This window comes from Neodiprion lecontei, chromosome 5, assembly GCF_021901455.1.
Source record: "Neodiprion lecontei isolate iyNeoLeco1 chromosome 5, iyNeoLeco1.1, whole genome shotgun sequence".
Classification (NCBI taxonomy): domain Eukaryota; kingdom Metazoa; phylum Arthropoda; class Insecta; order Hymenoptera; family Diprionidae; genus Neodiprion; species Neodiprion lecontei.
In genome coordinates, this window is record NC_060264.1 from 4,903,174 (window position 1) to 4,919,426 (window position 16,253).

A 16,253-nucleotide genomic window follows, 5' to 3' on the forward strand; every position below is an offset into this window, starting at 1 on the left:
AGCGGGTAGAAAAAATGAGAAAAACCGATAATCAGAATGACCGAGATTCCGAACGTAAAAATATCGAAAATACAAAAAAAAAGAAAGATCAAAGTGGTAAAATTTCTCCAAGCCAGAAATTCCCGGAACTGAAAATCTTTGATCTCTCGGAATTTTGATGTTTCAGGTTTTGAAATTTTTTCACTTTCGCCTTTTCGGAACTTTGAACTTTTGCAACTTGGAGCATCAGGTTCCGCACCCTTCGAAGCTTCGATGTTCCGTCAAAGGTTTGATTTCCTAACTGCAAGTTTCTCCATGAAAAAATTCCGAATCCATAGTTACCGGAGCTTTTCAAATTCGGAATTTCCACCCCACCCGAGATTTCCCACCATCAATTGTACGACGTCGAAACGCGGTTCCCGCGGGAAGTCGGTCCGCTTCGAGGATCCTTTCGCACTTCGCATCTATCCGGCCGAACGCCCGGAAGACCAGGTGTGTTAATAATCGTCCGGGGGTCAGGCGGAGGCGCAAAACCCGCAGGCTCGAGCTCAGGTAGCGAGGGGTGAACCTGCAGGTTCACCCAGCAGTGCTCGAGGGTGGCAGGGGGGTGGTTTCGGTATTGACCCAGTTGCCGCCGCGAACCGCGTTCCATCCACCTACCCGAAGCTCGTCTCACCCTAGCGAGAGAGGGATGGCCGCTCTTTCGGAAGGGCGAGCGCTCGCGCAGACCGAGGCTAGCTTCCTCCTCTTCGCCGACGACGTCGTCTCCCTTTCACAGACGCGAGAGGAGTCCTCGGGAGCACGAGGTCGTGGCTCGCAGTCGATCGCTCCTCACCCTTAACTCCGGCGCTAACTCGACGATCCTCAAAGCTGTGCGTAACACCCCGACGTTTTTTTCTCCCTCTACGCGCGATGTTCCATTTTTTCCACGCGCTCGAGTGATTAGTACGCGAGAAAAGGTGAGTTTACTCTCAACTTTTTATCACCCACACCCTCGGTTCTCGCACTTTTACCATCCCAGCTCTTCCGTCTTTACCCAAACTTCTTCATCGTCTGGCTGAATCGTTCGTTGGAATTTTTCCTCGTTCTTCGTTATCCTCAATTTTGGTTTTTTCTTCGAGGGCCGTTTTTCAACAACTTATCGTTTGAGCAAAAATCGCGCCGCGCCGTCAGACGCGTAACAAGTGGCACCGTCTTTTACCCCCAGCAGCTGTCCCGCTGCCCTTGCCTTTAATTTCTTGGCGGTGTATCTTCTTCCTCATCTTGGTTGTACCTGTCTCTTACCGTAACTAAAACTTATAAGAATTTCTTTTCCAAGTCGTTGAAGCCCGTCCAAACTGACCGAGCAAGATAAAGCTTGAAGAGAAAAGCTCGTTGCTTCTTAGGTTCCATTACACGCAGCTTAATTGCAGACCGATCGGATGATCGGACAGCGCTCTCTGCGTAAGCATTTAACGAACGGTTTACAATCTCGCTGCATTTAGCGCGATAAATTCTGAGCAAGAAATTTAGTGTCAAAAATTATACGAATAATGCGAAAGTTCAAGACCGACGAAGACTCGATTATTCGACTCAAGTTGATTTAAGTCAAGTTCTCGAGTCTTCGCCACTCTTGTTCACCGTACTTTTGGAATTAGCAAAATCCTCTCGAGTTCACCTCCCGGTATGGTAACCGGATGAAATATTCTCGAACCAAGACAATGCCGAGATCCCGGGAACCGGTCTGTTTCGTCACCGTCGCGAAATGCGTGGAAAAGTTTTATATCCCTATCCGAGAAACTTTAAATCCGATAGATGAAACCTCTCTAACGTTACGTCGAAGGTGTGATCGATATTGGAAACCACCTCACATAATTCACAAGCAAAACTTTCAAGCTCGGCGGCTTTTTTTCTTTACACTTCTCTGGCCCTTTATCCCCTTGGAATTTATTTGTTTACGTGTAGAAATGTATACTTTATTTACTGCGAAGTAGATACGTGTTCCGATTTTTTCTTTCTCATCGGATAAATGTGATAAAAAAAATAAAAAAATTAATCGAGGATTGGACCGGAGCGAAAACAACCGTTAAAAGCCTGTTAAAATTCTCACGTATAAGCGTCTTTGTTCGAGTGAAGGAAAATCGGTTGATAATCTCGTTCAAAGTTTTACCTGCACTGTTTATTCAGTTCTTGGGAAAAATTGAAAATTCTCTTTGTTTACAAGTGATACATGTTTGCGTACAAAAATAAAAGCTCAGGCTTGTATCGCGACACAGCATGAATCGTACGGAACAACTCGAACGGAACATTTCGAAAATACAAGTTAATTTTTTTTTTTCTACCGACAAGTTGGCACCGCGACTCTGTACCGCGGAGAACAAAGTTAATCGCACGGCCTTTCATTACCTGTCTCAATTAATTTTCACGGGACTTTGCCGACGATATAATTGCGTGTCCGTTTCTCTCTCCGTTGCAGCAACTCGCAAGTTCAAATTGTTCCACTGTGCAACTCAAGTTACTAACGCTCCATCCAACAATGCTTGTCCACGGTGCGGATGCAGGTATATTGTATACTTTTATACATACACATAGATGTACATGACAGCGCAACGCAATGTATATATTATAGGTATAAACATCATTTCAACTTCGGAATTATACCATAACTAGAAAACTGTAATATCTACCTGAAAGTTTCTCGCTGAAGGATATAAAAGCTTGACGTGCTTCATCAATAAAGGAAAAATATTTCTTTCTGTTCCATTTCAACTCTCAGTTACATTTTAAGAGCTCTAAGGTCTGCTGTAATTGCAGAAAAATAAAATGATGAGAAATTTCCTCGGGAAAAATAAACATTTTTTGTTAAAAAATCCTAGATGAAATTCAAAGATCTTAACTGTGGCTCCATTTATTTAAACATGCAACGATTTCTGGAATGCAAAATACGCCTTATCGATACTAGATAATATTCATTTTTAGTACAGCATTTAATGAAATTCAACAGTTGCGAATTCGGAATATAATCTTGTTGGCATTCATGCACGCTGTGCATCATCTCGAATTAAACTCTAGCTATTATTTCTTCATGCCAATCGGTTTATACAAGTGACTTTACACGCATGCATCGCAGCTGCGTTATCATACTTGCAACAAAATTGCAACTTTAAGACCGGCGAATATCGCTTGGTTGAGAGTTTCCAACATCGTTCCGTTTCCATCAATGAAACAAGTTGATCAATTCAGCGCCAATTTAAACGTCGTAAACGACGTTTAACGAGGCGGCGAAAGCGGTGATCATATCTTTGCGAAACTTGAATCAATCCCAAATTGACCGCTCCCAGTTTATCGGCCTTCGTGTCTCCGTTCAGGCCGGGTAATTGACCGTCAGATAATCGTCGCTCCGCGTGTTCCAGATGTTGAAATCAAAATTGCAACGCGATGCGATATCCGCAATTATAAATGCCCAGTCCGTTTCTCCGCGTAACTCTGCGCGTAATTCGAGCAGGTCAATTTTTCCCTTCCGGATTGTTTATAGACGTCGCAGCTTAGCTGCCAGCCAAAATATACGCCGGGAGTGATCGAAATCAAAGGGGAATTTCAGAGAAACTTTTTCATCGTAGGGATAGAAAATCGGGTGACGGGATAAGTTTGAAAATTTAATTTTTTATCGGTTAAAAACTTCCGATGGTCGAAACTTTGGCGAACATAAAATTATGCAATGAATCGAAACCCCTCGGATGATGTCAAATTTTTTTTTATCAGAAGAAAAGTGCCATCTCATCACTGTCGTATCGTAATTTCGATAAATAATTAATCGCTGTAAAATCGTTATCAGATCCTTTGTGAAAATATTCTATCGACTGGAAAATTGTTGACAATATAATAATATGGATTGGGAATTGTAAAACTTTTGAAATTGTTGTGTATTCTCTTTTACGGCAGACAAGTAGACAAGAATCGCAAGTTCTGCTTATTAGACACACTGCATTGAATTTCATCTTATTAAAAACAATCTGGAAACGTTTTTACCCAAATTTGTCGTCTGAAATTTGTTTCAGTTACTGGAAACTCTTCTACATCATTTTATTATCACTTTTTCGTAATCAATTTGTATCCCAGAATGTGTCTGAAATTTGTAAATCATTTGGCTATTTGGCATTGTGTATAATGTTTGTAATTTGACAGTAAAATTTAGTGGTTTAATTAAAACTCGACAGCGTTATTCTCTGCGTTCGCGTTGAAATTCGCTCGGGTAAATAGTAACGATCACAAATATCGGGTTGACCAGTTCGTAGATTAAATTTGTATAGAGTAATTAGCAATATTCCCGGGTCTTGGATTGAATTACGATTGTTGCACGCCCCGCCCGTACAAAAACGTTCAGAGCTATTCGGTATCGCTAATAACAATGGCAGTGCCATTTTGTTGATAGGAAAAGATTTTCCGCATAGTAATTAGTCCGCGACTGGGGAAACTTTCAAGTCTGGAAAACTTTGACGGCGTTTTCGAGCCACGGAGCTGAATTGAAAATAATCAAACACTCTTCTGAATAATTTACCCAAACAATCCTTAAAGTTCGTCCCGCCCGTTTCACCTCCGGAAATACAACGAACTTACAAGTAATTTGGCTTTAGGCAGATCCAGACTTTCCTTCCCTGAATGATAGATGACCAAAAGTCTTCTGCCTTCTTTTCGGACTCGGGGAGAAAATGTTAGGATTTAAAGTTGGGTGAAAGGCTTTATAAGGTCCGCATCTTCGAAGAAAAGTAGAAAGAAATACATGAGATGGCAAGAAAAATTATCAAATTGGTTAAAGTTGACTAAAAAATCGTCGATCGTTTTTCCATAACCAAAAATTTACTTTCCGTTGTTTTATTTCGAAGGAATGACGAACCGCGATCACTTTTTTCGCGGTTCTGGTTCTCCAAGCATCTGAAAACGAAGGATCTTCATCCTACAGTCCGAAACCGTTCCCAGCAAGATCCTGTTGCGCCCTTCGGAACCTCACTTGTTGCGACCAGCGTATTTAAAGAAGAAAAGCTACCTCCCGCTTTCTTTTATCAAATTGTAATTTAGCAAACTGCAACGGGCTTTTCGATTCCTCGCGCCGTCGGTCCGATGCTTCGCAATTACGGTTTTACGTACCGTGCTGGACGGCAGGAACAAAGGGAAAAGGATAAATGAAATTTATCGAGCCATTAACTGCGCCGTTGCAACTGGGAATTGGTCGTCCAGGAATAAGAAGTTCTAGAACTCGGTGGACCAGATCTGCCTTCAAGTTGTTAAAGAATTGCGCCTCTTGCATCGACCGGAATTGTTCAGCAGGGAATTTCAGTACACGGTCAACGGGAGAAAATCTAATTCCGTCCGGTCAAGCAGCTGCAAAAATTTCCAACTAAATTTCACCTTCGCGAAAAGATTTTCAATTTTCTGCTCATCGTATTACCTCCACGGTACTTCGGGTCTCTTTCATATATTGCACGCCTCGGTATTCTTTCCAATTTTCCCCACCAAAGAGAATCTGTTTTTTTTAACCCGAACTCCCGTCTGTTTACTTATTCGGTAAAGCATTTCGTGCGCTCATTTCTGATTTTCATAATTACGTTACACGATGTCGTTGTTGTTTCTTTTTTTTCTTTTTCTTTCTTTCTTTTTTTTTTCGTTTTTCAACCAATGTTCGTAGTATTAACAAAATGAGGTGTATTTATAATCTTACCAAAAATAACACAGCGAAATTATAAATTCGCTCCAGTTCTCACATGCAAATAAGCGACGGTTAATTCTTGCTAAAAAAACTGCCGTATTTGCATTTTATTCGAGGTATGAATTATATATTTGTGGAACAGAAAACCGCAGTTATGTGTAAATAATATTACCCGCGGAGAATTCGCGTGTCACGTTTTTCTTTTTTTTTTATTCAACATCGTTGCTAGCCATCGGCTCGCAGGAAGAACGGTCGTCATGGTCAGCCTCGGTGATAAAACACCCTCGTAAATAAGAAAACAAACAAGTAAATAATTAAACGTTGAACAATCCCTCGTCTTATAAATTTCTACGAACGGGGTTCCAGAGAATGAGAAAATATAAAACGTGCGACGGATAAAACAAGGAAAATTTCAGGGAAAGTGAATGAAAAGAAGAGAAATAAAGGAAAAAAAATAAAAATAAAAAAGAAAAACCAAGAAACGAAAAAGAGTTCCTCATCGTGCGAATGAAAAAATCTCCCGTGCAGTTGATCGCCGGTTTTCTGGGACCGAGGAGGAGTTCGCCCGGAAGTTCTTGGGGGTGGAAAGGCAGGCTACCCTTTCGCGGTTTGTGCCGTATAACGGAAACGGCTGAAAGAATGTTACTAGGAATATTATGCAAAGCGAGCCACTTTTCCTTAAGCCGTTTCGCGCGTTGCATTAGCATAGCGGTTATACCCGCCAACGGGAACAATTCTGCCATGTTCGTGTACTCGAAACACTGTATTTTAAATTCTGATAAAGGAGAAGAAGCGACGCTTTGAGCCACCCTATGGATTCCCCGCAGCAATCTCGCGGCCCACTTGAAATCCCAGGACGTTGAACTAGTTTCCACGATTTAAGACTGGCCCCCTTTTCTCCGATCCCCGCGCTTCAACCGAGCTTTTCATGTTAACCACAATTCCCAACCCCAATTGTCTCGTAGTTCAACAGATTCAAGTTGGATATCGAGTTCTGGCCTTGCCAACGTTGTATTTTCATTCCTCCATGATTTCGTACGCGAAAAGTTACGAAAGGTTTCGTTGTACGGCCAAAAATAATCGTTTCCTCGTGAAATTCCACCGTTTATATATCAGAGTTGTTGAGAGATTGGGGGAGCAGGTCTGGCAATAAGAGTAATAGATCATAAAGTAATCGTTAGGATGAACTAACCTGTGAAATTTTGAACGTCAACTTCTCACTTTGTTTTTAAAAGTATTATCCAGTTTAAATGTGTCACATTCAACCAGCAATAATTACTTAAAATCGTTTCTGATCAATTAGGAAAATGTACGATCTATACAAAGGTACGAGTCTTAATCTCATCTGCATCGAACGCTTTTCAATTCCACTGTATATTGACTGGTATAAATATAAAAATTTTGCCGTGTCACCGAACATACAGCCGAACAATCGTCGTTGTAATTAATGCTTGCGAATTCGAATTAACCTAGATAATGAGATCATTGTGAGAACAGATTTGATTTTGATCTGGCGCGTGTGCGTCTGTTGTTATATTGTAATACCGTTTACGCATATTCGGCGTGGGCAGCACGCGAATGGGAGAAACGTGACGTGAACAGTTGGCTGCGTGATTTCGGTAATTGGAAATTGCGAATTCAGCCCTCGGCTTGATGGCGTAACTTAATTCCACGAATTGGGTCCTGTTGGGTTTAAGGCGTTTGGTGGTAATTCGAATGAGACGTTTCACGATTAAGTACAATAGATTTTTATTTTAATTGGGGTAACGTGCGCACAACATATTTTGTACCGGAAGAAGATGGAAGAAGCGAAATAACTAAAACCATGACTATGTAATGCGTAGCTCAAGTCTCGAACCACTTACATACGTCTAACTATACTGGCTAACTCTATATCACGGCACATGGATTCAATAGGTACATATATACGTGGCTATGTATTAAGCAGCTGGAGCTTTGGGTAGATTGATAAATATTTTCCCAGGACTTGGGTGCTGCCGCTGCTACTGCTTCCTTCTGACGTAGATAAACATCTCTGACACTTGGTTGGCTCCGTAAGTTTCCCTGACCGAAGGGGTTTGTCCTGTCCAACAATTTCAATCCTGAATTGATCATCGTCAACATTTGGAATACCGATGAACAGTGATCAAAAATCCTTCTTTCATTCAAGTTATAGATCATCAGTTCAAAGAAGGTCTTTAGCCATGTTAGAAAGGTGTTAAGAACACAACTGGAACTTTGGAAATGTTGATCTGCAGATTGACATTTACCAAATTTCTTGGTGTCGTGGCAGGTTCGAGAATACCTTCGACAAAGGAAGGTGAAGTTGAGAGTAGAAAAATGTCCGTCAAGTGTCCATCACCGGAGCCCGGTAATTAGGTGAACAGACATCGTACCAAGGATCACCTCACCTACCTCACTTGAAGAGATCGCGAGAGTCTCACCGAGTCCATTCTACTCCCCGACAAGACTCGGTAGCCCGCAAGTGTCTCCTTAGTCGTCCCGTTTCCGCCCGAAGATGCAGAGGATTCAGGAAAAGTCTGAGGCACGACAAGGCCGACTCAAGTCCCACGTCGACGTCGTCAAGAACCGTTTCGTCTGTAAACTTTGTCCAGAAATACCAAAAATGGTAACAGCGGTGCGACGGCAAACGTGAGCTGATTCCCGGACCACGATGTATCACGATCATCGAGTGCAGCCCAAGGATCACGTACCGCACTTCCATGGATTTGCACTTCCATTCGAAGTGCACACCGTAACTTTTCAACGAAAAAATGGACGAGTAAAAACCGAGCTGACGGTTTCGTCCGACAGTCGATATGTCCAGAAGAGAGGTGGAGAACGCACGTTTTTGCAACATTCGTTGCATCACTCCGACCTAGTATAAAAAAGCTCGACAGCGGTGCAAGCACTCGCTGAAATGGCTTTTTACTCGGAGTTTTTCGCATCTCTAACGAGACAAACGAGAAGTTCTTTCACCGACTGGAAAGCAGCGCGATGTTTTCCGTTCCTCGGCACAGTATCAATTTATAGTTATATAGTTAAACCGAGTTTAGTTACGTCGTACCATGAGTGATCCGCAGGATTAACTTTGACGCGGAGTTGGACAGTCCAGAATGTCGAGCTGGGAATTCGCTGGAATTAACAAACCTGCAATTTGCAAGTATTCCCCGTATGCCTGAAACTTCACCTTCTGTACATTGAGTTGCCCGCCACTAAGGGATGCAAATATCGATAAGACAGACCTACCGAGTTATCGGCTGACAGCGCGTTTAAAGTCCTTGCAAGTTTGCTGGAACTGCCCGTGCAGCCAGGTTGTGTGGATTTTGCCAGTAAGCTGTTGTTCCGTTTTTTATGACCCACGCAGAAGCATTCCCTGATTACATGATTTGACTTGGGTAATAGTAAGGTATCTGTTTTACCGATATTTGCCACCCTCAGTGGTAGGCAACCCGACATACTGGGACGTTTACTCGGAAAAATTCCGTCCAACGTTCGGTCCGACCTTCTTATACAACACGGTTTTGACGCACGTCGAGCAGTCCTGATGGCCTCGTTTCGCCGGGAATGAAACAGGTGGTCATTCACTCGCTTCTTCAGTCCCGGGCGTTCCAGTAAACCGTTGGGAGTGCACCGGGGGTGTTTTATGCCTCCTAATGTCTCGGAGATGGCCTCCGTTATTCCCCCAAGTACAGCGGGAGCGGGCACGCGATCTGCACAGTAGGCTCCGAATGCCGGCCCCCTCGTAACTCGGTTTTATTCCAATCGGGAAACCTTGTAGGGCTCTAGCTCCCTCGGGGAATTGATGCCAGTTATCCGCCTCCGTACCCTCAAAAATTCTGGCCGATATTATCGTGAGCCGCGTTCATTTGCAGTAAGAGATAAGATCGATATTGTCAATTTATAGGTCTTGGATTGGATTTGGATTCAGTTTTTGGAACAATTGTAAAAAATATCCTATTTCCTCACCCTCTCTGACCCGATCCTGCGGAGTTTTGTTTCGTCATGGTTTTTCATCACGGCATCGGGCTCTTTGAAACCCTTGCACGGTGTATCATTTTGGGGCTCGAAAATTTTTCTACCTCCGGTGAACTTTGGGAAAATTGATCTTTACGAGCTGTAAAATCGACCCGCTATTTCCTTCATTCATACTATTCCTCGGTAACCCGAGTTGAGTCGATCAACGGCTAACCAACCCCTCGTCGCGTGTCGAGTGAAACAAAGTGACGAATTCAGAGGGGAATTTATTTCACCCGGAGGGGTGGTTGCGTTCGCGAAATGAACGGACCGGGTGCTTTGTTCGGTTCCTCGTTTCGCAGGCAGGTAGCCACGGCACGCCATGGGGTAAAATGTAATTCTTTGTCAACCTTAGTGAAATTTCGGTGAAATTCGTGCGTGCAGTTTCGACTAGGAGATAGTGTCAACGATTCAGGGAAAAGGTTGTAGGGTGTAATAAGGTAATTTGATGAAAATACGAAGGCCATGAAATTCGTCGCTTCCACATTATACGGGGCAAAAATTTATGGGAGTGACGCTCACTTGGATAAATTGCGGTGAGACATGAGAGCTCCGTTCGATTTCGTCCTCCCGGCTTAACCCTCGATACAGGGTTATTTCTATCGTCTCAGCTGCCAAGTGAACGAACCCTCTGACGGAATGGGGACGCTTTTATCGAGCTGTATATATATACACAAGGGGTAACTTTTTTGCTCGTCCTCTTCACCCATTTCTGCTTTAATTAGGTTAAACGCACCGGAACCAACCGTCTCGCACCGCCGCATCGAACGGTTAACGTCAAATTCAGCGGGGTGTAAAAGTTTAAGAGTTCTTTTCGAAAATTAAATTCCGTGAATTCGTTGTTTTGAAATTACATTTCAAGTATGGTTCGAAACGACGTATTAATATTTATATTATTATCAGTTATTTTCAATCAACAATGCAATTTTCATCAGAACAAAGAACGGCATTTTTTCTTGTTGCATTAACTGCATTGAGTATGTATCGATAGTGTTTGGTATAAATTCTTTGCTCAGGTTCTTTCAAGTTAATTCATTTATAACATGTTAAACCATTTTTCATACATAGTACAAACGTGCGAGATAGTTGACATTTACGGTTAGAAACGATGCATTTACATTCTTTCTTACGATTTATTATTTCGATAACATTGTTCATGGATAAAAAATTTTAATTTGAAAATGATTCCAATTCAACTGACTCGCAGTCACATCCGCGAATCATAATTGCATTGCTCTTTACGCGATTGAAGCAGATTCTGGCAATCTTGAGAATTCCCGTCCACGTCATATAAAAGTGGCTCTGTTCCAAGAATATAAATTTATACACGCAAGTTTTAATAACCTGTTTGCGATAAAGGAGGCATCAAGCGTATTTACTGTGCTCGCGGTGGCTTTGTCTCATGATTTCGCAGCAGGCTGCTCGCGTTGTTCTCGTGGTTAATACAAACCGTTGACGGTTACGCGGAATGAAAAGGACCAATTTAGAGAATTAGGAATCTCAGAAACAATGCCTTTGTTAGCACGACGTTTAAATTCTTATTTTCATTACTTTTTCATTTCGTCTCTTTTTTCATACGTAGCAGGTAAGAAGCTGAGGAGATATTAATCCGGTATTCGGTTGATAAAAAACGGTGAATTTACTTTTTTCCTTGTCTGGAAAAGAGGATACAAAATAAAGGTGGCGATGGAGATAGAGTGAGAGAGATGAAAAATTAACCTGCGAGGAAGAGGGAATGTAATGAGAAAACATAAACGAACAAAGGAGGCGAAGTAACGGGGGGAGTTTCCGCTTTGGGAATATTAACAAAAAAAAAAAATCATATGAATACGTACACGGAACACGTTTTCAGCAGTAAAAACAAGAAACAACGTTTTTCGAATACACAACAACCCGAATGACGAACTTGACGTGACTTAATTACGTCTACGTCAGTTTTCGCTTTTTCTCGGCTGAATAAAATCCCGCAATTCTCGACCTTTAGAATTTCTTTTCAATTTCGTCACTCGAATAATCCGCAATCATTCCGCTCAAGTTCGTCCCTGATTCAAAAATCTGCCGTCCGCTTTTCTATCACTAATATACCCGGAATTCATGATCTATGAATCGACGGTTAAGCGATTCTATTCACGTCACGTCTCCGAAGCTTTGTCGGATATCCTGACGCGTGCAGCAGCCACCCGTTCAACTCGCAGGATCTCTCGTTGAGTATTTCCTGTCACGCCTTCCGCAGAACTTTGAGGATTAAAAAATAAAAAAAATAAAAAACTCGCGCTGCTGGAATGCTTGTTTTCCTTTTTATTTTTTATTTTCTCCCTCATTTTTCTCGAATGAAATTCGTCCGACTTTTCATTTTGCTAAGCAAATTAATTTCATTCTTGCGTTGCTTTGCTTTCATTTTTCATACACAACAATCGTTTCAGTTCCTTTTTAGCGATTCGAGTGGAAGATGTCGCGAATATTCTTACCGATTAAATAATTACCGAAATATCTCTATATAATTATTATACAGATGTCGTTCGATGCAATCTCAAAGTATTAAGCGATTTTTCACCACCAACTAATTTTAACACCATTCATCACCGCAGGTTTACTCCTAGTTTTTTTTTTTTCGAATCGAATTTACTCGATTTCTATCTTCAGGTATTCGTATTCCTGAAGATGCCGTCTAAAACGAAAATCAAACGTCTATTCGATAATACATGCAGGGAGGGGAGAAATTTCTCTGAAAACGCGGAATAAATTTAAAAATGAAGGGCCGTAAATTGCACCTATCTAGTTTGTTATGTGTGGTGCGAAAATATTTTCTTCCTGAAATTTCGGAATAACGGAATCATGGAATCCTCGTATTTCCCACACGGAAAATATCATTCCCTTTAATATTCCGTAGACGATATTTGACTCGCCAAAAATTTTTATACCGCATCAGCACAAGCGTTGAATTTTTCGCTGACGGAATGTTAAGAAATCCGTCACAGAGTTAAATAAAATCTTATCCAAGGTGGTTCAGTTTTATCATTTCGTTTTTTTGATTTTCCGCAAAATGAGAGCGAAAAAAAGTCAACGTAAATTGCACTCACCTCGGTAGTATCACAAAGTGATTTTCTCATTGTTGAATCAATCTCTTTTTCAGTCTGTGGAAAACACTTGAATCAGGATAAATTCTGCAGTGTAATTATTCATTGGCTGGCAGCCACCCCATTTTCACTCTCTGCTGAGTTTCGCCAACCTGACAGCTCGCAAGCTCGCCTTACACACTTTCCTTAATTACAACAAGTTTGTCCCAGTTTTGATATCCATCACACTGTAAACCCAATGAATTGGTGGTTGACTATTCTGTAGATGAAATGAAACTAGGTTGAATTTATTTGACAAAGAAAATAAGCAAACTCTTATTCACTCGTGGATTCGATCCAAATAATAATTATCATCTTATTGAAAAAAAAAAAAAAAACACTCGAACTAACATATTTTCGGATTTTATGATTGCTGATAAATTTAACCTTCAATTTTGGACTTGGAAAAATTGCTAAGTCATCTTCATTCATGTTCAATTGATTTTCGGATATCTATAACACTTGCAGATAATCGACGTAAAATTTTTCCAACAGAAATTCAGTCTACGTTAAAGTTATTACAAATTTATACAATTTAATTTGTGGCAACACGTATATATCATACATTCAACATTAACTGCCGAGCTTGCGACTAAACAGAACGGAATGAAACTAACGAAACAAACAATCTTCGCTCGAATGAGCTTAAAAACAAAGAGCTCTCTGTTTTCCGTACCACAATGGCGGTAAATAACAGTCCTGCAGCAACTTCCGCATTGGCTTCTAAAATTTTCCATCCTCTAGACATATTTTATCTGGCACAATTTTACTTGCTCAGGGTTTCGTACGACCTTGATTTTCCCGCCTCGAACGTGGGAAATCTTCCACGTAAGATAAATGTACCAGTTATCGACACGTTTCGACCCAATTATAGACCCTTTTTTCTTTCAAAATCATGAATTGTGAATTTATCAATGATTAAAACCAATTGCTCGGAGCGTTAGACACTGGAAATTTATTCTTTGGTAACTTTACAACTGAGGATGAAACAGATACAACCAAAAAAGTCAATAATCGGGACAGAGTCGATAATTGCAATTTGTGAGTCCGGAAGTATTTCAAGTTTTTGAAATATCGGCAACCGTCAGAACGAAAAAACGTTAATCCTGACGAATTCGTCACCGTTTACGTCTCGAATTCGGTGGTATCGACTTCTCTCTACCCACCAAGTGCAGTCGCAAATGATAAAAGATCATCTTATTCTTACTTCTCTATATCTACGCAAGTACCACAATTTCCTCTCTATCCTCTCTGAGATCACACTTGCGCTGACTGTACAATCAAATTTCCCTTGGGCTTACAACTGTGTCCCTGCAGTCGCATGGTGGCGTGGCTTTTCTTCTTCTCACACTTCTCGTTTCGGATTTCTGGATGAGCCGTCTGACTGGACAAAAAACAAAAAAATTGACACGTTTTACCGCAATAATTGTCACTATTAGCAAGCATATTCCATCTACCATACATGGTTAAGTCTGTTACAATTTGTGATCAGGGTGATGAAATTCGAAGAAAAAAACGTTTCTAAAAAAATCATGTACGCAATTTTCATTCATTTTTTATTTTTGTTTATTTATTTATTTATTTATTTATTTTTTTGTTTTTTTCATAACTTTGAAAATTTAATCAATAAACTTTTATTCAACAGGGCGTTTTCTCATCGTGAGATGGCGATCAGAAATGCGAAGCGAGTCACGCGTGCTTGCATCGAATGCACTCTGCATCCTTATAACTTCTTTCACGTTTAAAATTGAATTCAAGCACCTGCCGATGTCTGTCTGACAGACTTTGCATGCACAGCATTCCCCCTGCGTAAACGGGTTGAGAAAGAATATTTCAAGTTAATCTGAAGTCGCTTAAATATTTGCCAAACTTATTTTTCTAGCCAGCTCCGAAACTTTAGTATTTGTACCGCATATATATATACATATATACATATATATATATGTGTGTATACTTAAATTTTAACGGTTCTTCGGGAACGTTTTACGTATAATACGCGCCTTGATATTGTACTTCGTTATAACGATATAAAGCTCCGGCGCTCTTGCTCAAAACTGAAGGTGAAAACTTTTCGCGATAACTCGCGCCTCGATTTAAGCCGAGGCGTTTTCAAATTTTCTTCAATAATTCATGCCTCGTCAATTCGCTCGAGTGTGTGTATGCCTGTAGCCTGCTTTTAGATGTTATAAATATTCGATTGGAAACATCGACGTTCGATAAGTTGACGAATAAATTCGCGTACATCCAGTCCTTCGTCTATGGTGTTTTACATTTTATCTAGTTTGACAAAACTTCGATAAACGCAAACTCCTGTTAGCTGTCGTTTAAATAGTTATTGATAGCTGCGTTCAATTGTTGGGGAAATTAAAAAAAATTATCTATGGATATTCAGCAGTAGTCAGAGTTTATTCGAAGCAACGTTTCAGACCATATTTTAACCAACGGTTTGTTACTTTCATTTCTACTACACGAATTTATTCCTTCCTTTCAGGCCGTCGTCGCGTCTATTCGTTGTACAGAATTATTACTTCACTTTTTACAAACTGTTTTTGTTGACACGCGTGATTAGACATCGAATTTACGAAACTGACGTCAGCTGCTTTTTAAATTTTGAGCTCGAATTTCTAATCGTTGTAAATACCTGACATCGAAACATTGATCTGTATTACCGCTGATTTATATTCTAGAATTACAATTACATAATTTGTTAAAAAAATATCGTCAATTATTTTAATGGTCTCGTAACGCAAAACAAAACATTTCAAACATTAATCATTTCAGAACAGGAAGTCCATTAAAATTGTAAATTAAAATACGGAACAAACGAATGTACTCCGTGAGTCAAAAACTAATTAATTATAATGTTCCGGTTGAGTTATGAATCATTTGTCGGTACGATTAATAAATATTCAAAGCTAATTAGCCCCGTGTCAGTATAAATTAAACAAAAATTTCAAGGAATCCAATTTTAAATAATTTCATACCACGTAGAGAAGATTGAGACCTATTTTAGCCGCTACACCGGGAAGTCGAGTCTGTAATACGAACCGTGTGAATAGCTCTGCTGATAGACAAGGGAAAGGGATGAACTTGGGGGAGGAACTCGACTAAGGCTAAGGGTTTGTAATTGAGAGACAGCGACGCGTTAGACACGAGGAAATTAGTTATAGCAGCCCGGCGTACTCAGAAACAGCACTCGTGCAGTTCGACGTCAAAAAATTTGCACGTCTTAAAAAATCTGAATTGAGGCCTGCGTGAAAGTGGAAAATCTACAGTTCGAATAATCGCTTGATAGAATGATTAGCTGCGTGCAGGCCTTTCTTTTCTGACTGAAATTTTACACAGAGTTTAATTGAAAGGAAGATCAAGAGAACCGTTCGATTCGATTTCGCGATAAAATAAAAAGAACAATTTTATCCGTCTGCGTCGAGAAAATGATGTTTAAGAAAAAAAATCGA

At 40.6% G+C, this 16,253-nt stretch overlaps 1 protein-coding gene and 1 long non-coding RNA gene across 4 annotated transcripts in view; one reads left to right on the forward strand and one right to left on the reverse strand.

Moving 5' to 3' along the window:
• Positions 1-16,253, reverse strand: part of LOC124294443 — a 51,975-nt gene that overhangs the window by 3,065 nt on the left and 32,657 nt on the right. Inside the window, exons 3-4 of one of the 2 annotated variants that reach the window (XR_006904305.1) lie at positions 14,003-14,179; positions 12,760-12,983 (exon numbers count right to left, since the gene is read on the reverse strand). This is a non-coding gene — a long non-coding RNA (uncharacterized LOC124294443). Of the gene's footprint in view, positions 1-12,759; positions 13,016-14,002; positions 14,180-16,253 lie in introns of both variants that reach the window. The other variant, XR_006904306.1, reaches the window with a different exon arrangement.
• LOC107225981 (leucine-rich repeats and immunoglobulin-like domains protein 1) overlaps positions 746-16,253 on the forward strand; it is a 61,613-nt gene continuing 46,105 nt past the window's right edge. For both annotated transcript variants that reach the window (XM_046739444.1, XM_046739443.1), the window contains exon 1: positions 746-938. The gene's annotated coding sequence lies outside the window, so the exon portion shown is untranslated. The remainder of the gene's footprint in view (positions 939-16,253) is intronic.